Source organism: Pinus tabuliformis, chromosome 7 (assembly GCF_031772625.1).
Source record: "Pinus tabuliformis cultivar Carrire ecotype Pingquan chromosome 7, CPIR1, whole genome shotgun sequence".
Lineage (NCBI taxonomy): Eukaryota > Viridiplantae > Streptophyta > Pinopsida > Pinales > Pinaceae > Pinus > Pinus tabuliformis.
Genome location: NC_142293.1, coordinates 34,143,134 through 34,148,208, shown reverse-complemented (window position 1 = coordinate 34,148,208; position 5,075 = coordinate 34,143,134). Strand labels below are relative to the sequence as shown.

The 5,075-nt window shown below is 39.5% G+C and overlaps 1 pseudogene; it reads right to left on the bottom strand.

Annotated features, from left to right (window-relative positions):
* Positions 1 to 3,332: 3,332 nt before the first annotated feature.
* LOC149245105 (hypersensitive-induced response protein 4 pseudogene) lies at positions 3,333 to 3,743 on the bottom strand (annotated as a pseudogene).
* Positions 3,744 to 5,075: the final 1,332 nt, after the last annotated feature.

Below are 5,075 nucleotides of genomic sequence, written 5' to 3'. Positions count from 1 at the left end.
TACTCAATCACTAGTTTCTTTGAAATTGACAGGGTGTTTGATGAATTGGTTTAAATACCTGGAAATGAGGTAAAATGGCTCTGAACAGGGAGGCCGGCGACTGCAAATGGTTGAAGGGGTTCTGTATAGGCTACAAGGTTGTCTGGGTGGTCTGCGGTGTCGGTGAGTTTTTTATATGAAAATGCTTTATGTGGGGGGTAAGAGAAAGACTGTAGTTTCGGTGGCTTCAATTCTTGCAGGATCTATTCTTATGCCATCTTTAGAAATGATATGCCCTAACAATTTCCCTTCTTCAAATCCAAATAAAGATTTCTTGGGGTTCAAAGAGATGTCATACTTTCTACATTTTCTAAAGACCTACCTTAGATGATCTAGATGTTGATTGTCTAATTTTGAGAAAACAGTAATATCATCAAGATATATCACAAGGAAATCATGGATTTCTTTGGAAAAGGCTATATCCATAGCCCTTTGGAAAGTGGCTCCTGCATTCATTAGCCCGAAAGGCATTTTGACATACATAAAGGTGCCCCAAGGAGTGGTGAAAGAGGTCTTGGGTTGGTCGTCAGGGTGAACCAAAATTTGATTGTAACCAGAAAACTCATCCAGTAATGAGATTCTGGTTGACCCAACTACCCTTTGTAATATGTGGTCCATTTTGGGAAGAGGGTAATTGTCTTTAAGTGATGCTTTATTCAGATCTCTGAGATATACACAGAGTCTGATCTCACCAGTTTTCTTCCTGGTTGGGACCAAGTTTGAGACCCATTCAGAAAACCTTATTCGTGCAATTATCTTGGCATCATACATTCTCTTAATTTCTTTTTCTATTGAAGGTAATAAAACAGGATTAATTCTCCTAAGCTTTTGTTTGAAAGGTTTTTTATTCTCTTTGAGAGGAATTGTGTGTTGGATGATGCTGGTTGTTAGCGCTTGAAATTTCACCTCAGGCTGAGAAAGGTAAACCTCAAGGCTACATCAAACCATTTAGCCTCGTAGCTAGCCCTACGAGGCAGGAGAAGGCTCTCTCGGTCAATCTCGGCAGATCTTCAATGGGATGAGATGACCAACTAGGTAACACTGATATTAGGCTAGTAAACTGATTAAAAAGGTTGATTTGGGGTTTTTAATTAAATAACGGGGTTTTTATGGGCTGCATGGGCAAAATCACAGCTTAAAACAGAGAAATATAATGAACAACACAGGTTATCGACTGAGGCAAGGTAGGCAAGAAATTTAGCATCAAATCTAGATTTTAAATGGGATGGAAAGACTGGTGAGGAGCTAAGGAGGGCAAACAATAACTTTGAATCCTCCTTAAACAGTAGAAAACATTAAACATGAACAAACTTATAGGCAGAACATGGCAGGCATGAATTCTTACCTAAACCCTTCATTTGTCCAGTTAGAAATGATCATGTAGTGAAATGAAACATAAAAGATTACATATGAAACAAAAGAAAAACTTATGCTAAATTATCATGCCACAGGAATCTCAGAAGTCAGAGCTGTGAAATTTCATTAAAAATCCCTGCCAAAAACTGTACATTGAAAGCTCTGTTCTCCAGCACTCAGAACTCTCCCATCTCTCTAACTAACTCTTACCAATGAATTTTTTATAATAAATACATGTTGCTCAGGAAAAACCAATCGACCCCAAAACCTCTGCGCTGTTACAATTACAAAAATTAGGAATGGGCGTTTCATCTATGCTAAACATAGAACAGCCTTTCCCAAAATCCTCTGATGGCTTGACATATGGAGCGCTGATCCTTTTGAATCGGGACTGAGGATAAAAGTAGGCGAATTGACCCTGTTTTCTACTGTGACAGATGTCTTAAAACGCTATGATACAGTTGAGCTCGGGGGCAAAAACAATTCTTGTATTAAAAATACGATCTAAAATAAATGGGAAAAGACTGCTCTTTCTGTTTTGAGCTAAGTATTTGTTTAGCCAAGTCATGATGTTGAATGCCTTTTCAGCGTCTTCGTCTTCCTCAAGAGAATCGGGATGATGAGCAAAACCATGGCCTTTACGATGTCACTGCAATGCCATAAATGGTCCCTGTCCAGATTTTATGCCTCATATTTTCCTTAGATGAAACGGACGCCTTAAATATTGCAACAACTGCCACGTTACTAATATCTTTAATTCATATGCAAACGGTTCATCTTCCCTTTGGCAAATTTTGAACTTCGAAAAAATATGTCATTGGCAATGGAATGATGGACTCTATTTTAAAAGGTTCACTCATTGATTTGATTTGAACTTCCAAATGAGGATGAAGTTTGTCAAGGCCGATTCCTTCAACATGACAGGTTATAATGGTTGTTTCTGGTTGGTCAAAGACAACAAAATCCAAATCGTTGATATCTGTAAAGCAAACCTGTATGTCAACCAAACTTGGAGATGCCCGTTCAATTCTTGATTGGCTTCCAGAGTCTTCCTTCACTACAACTTTTATAGAATAGCTTGTGTTGGGTAGAAGGCCCCTAAGTCGATATTTCCCTGAACTGTCGTTTCTTCATAATAGCCTTTTGAGAGTGATCTTGCCTCCAAAGAAATGCCTTCCCTGGACTGCCCTGAAAGCGACGTTACAATTCCCAGAACACTGTAAGCAACGCGATGAGCAACAAATGTCACTTCTTTAACTTATCCAGATTCTAGTTCTATCGCCGCAATGTATGCCAACGAACCAGAGAGTGATGCGAGCAAGAACCACAAATTTATAGACTCTGAGCATGTGATCTCAGTAATAACCATGAATGCAGTGCCCAATTGTAACAAGCCACTGTAATGAGCTAGATATAGATGTGATCATCAATTCAGATCGCTTCCACGGAGATGGAGCAAGTGAGATACATAAAATATTGCCTCAGAATCATGGTAATGTGCAATCCAAGTTACACAAGCCACAAAAATGCGTCAGAATTATGGTGCGATCCATTTCTTTCGGAAATACGATCCACATAAATAGTGCAAGGGAATACATATGGGCCACATAGAGTGTAACAAAGAGCGAGCCTATGAGAGTATATACGAGCCACAAATTATGAATCTAACCACTGGAGTATTTAGACAAAGATATATGTAACCCACAGAGAAATGTATTCAGATCACTGTAATAGACTGCGAGCTTTAGAACATATCACAGTCAAACAAACATGAGCCTTAGAGAATACCAATTTGATACCCAAAATTTAGTCTAGTTCACCAAAAGAGAGGCTACCAGATCAGAAATTCATCCAATAAAGGTCACATAGATATGCTGCGAAGACTTACAAGGGTATATGAGGCTATGAATATTTGATCAAGATCTGGATTTGCAACATCAATTTTCCAGCATCAATTTTCCAGAAGAATTCTCTTTCCCACGCGACCCCTCTCGCACTTGCAAGTTGAAGTCGTTGAGCTGCATGATCTCATTCATTGCCTTCTGTACTGAAGGATCCGGAACTATATCAACCACAAGTATCTGTTGTATGTTATACCCATATGACCCCATTGCTTTTTCAAGCTCTTCTAACACAACTTTGGCAACATCGCCCTTTTGCTCAAATAATTCATCCAAATTCATCTTTGGAACATTTGCTCGAACCACATCAAACACATAAGCTTGAATTTGTTCTTGAGGATTTTGCAGCTCATAAAATGCATCGTCAGCATTCTGTTTCACAACACGATACTGGATGAAGCAAAATAATTGCACAAAGACATTGTCCTGAAATTTATCTGAAACCATATGACGAAGTCGTTGATAGTAAACTGGACCAATGAATATTTCACAAGTAAGCTATGTACCAAGGGTGCCACTGTAGAGAACCTCTGTGCCATAATAGTTGAAATCGTATGAAGATAAAACTTGACCAAATTCATCAACAGTAGAGTCTGATGTATGCTTTGTTTTCTTTGTGCTTTTACAGAGGTAGGAGCTTGAAGTCGCTGCCAGTTGAAGAGCTGAAGATAAATTACATAATCTAAAACAACACATTAATGATTTCTTCTTCAAAACAGGGTTTTGAAGAAGAATCAATCTCTGACATGAGACGGAGTCTAACATCGGCTCCACTTGGGATGGCAGCTGCCGCTTCGTGGAGGTGCCAAGAACCGCAGAACTTTGGGAGAGAAGACAGTGCCTCCACCCATTGGGCAATGGAGTCATCATCAACACAACTCTTGACTTATTTTCAAACTGAAACTGAACTCAAACAATCTTCAAGCAAACTAAAACAAGATGTTGCCCTTATGGCTGCTTATTTATTTACAAAATCTACTCTAATCTGTTGTACAAACACTAGATCAGGTAACACTAAAATGCCAAATTAACCATTCAAGTAAACCTGAAAATGAAGCTGCTTGAGAATGCTGCCAAGAAGTCACAGATGCAGTTGCTGGCAGCCCTTCATGCACGTAATGACCCTGGTCACGTACAAGACAGTATGATCTATCAATCAAACTGAAAAATGTGTCCATGTATGCCGCAATAGGATCACGGAAGCCGGACTCTGTTGGCTGCCCCAACTCTGCAATGCATACTTCCAGCTGCACACTGTCAATGTAAACGACTGTAGGCAATTCTATGATATCTTGTTTCGAATGAGGAAGGATTTCCAAGAACTTTTTAGGGTCTTGGAAATCATATGACTGAATCTGCTCATCGAGACACTGAATCTCCTTTCCGATTCTTTCAACAATTAACTCATACACTTTAGTTTTGAATCCAAGGAACCGTGAAGATTTCATCCATTGAAACAAGGCATTGAAAACATTTTCATCAAATTCATTATCTGCTAACAGCTTTCTTATTTCTTCTACAGCTTCACACAGGGTAGGGTTTGCCACATACCCTTCCATTGCATGAATGGATCAGCAAGCGTTAGAATGTCTGGATCGAATTGGAGTCGCCAGGTGAATGGTTCAGCCTGCATAAGTGTCTGACTGCTGTCCACCATCAGCATCAGATCTGCACCTTGATTGCATGTACTGGGACAAGACAATCAACAAGTTGAATGTTCTTCCCAGTATGGTCGCCAGTATGTTAGCGCTTGAAATTTCACCTCAGGCTGAGAAAGGT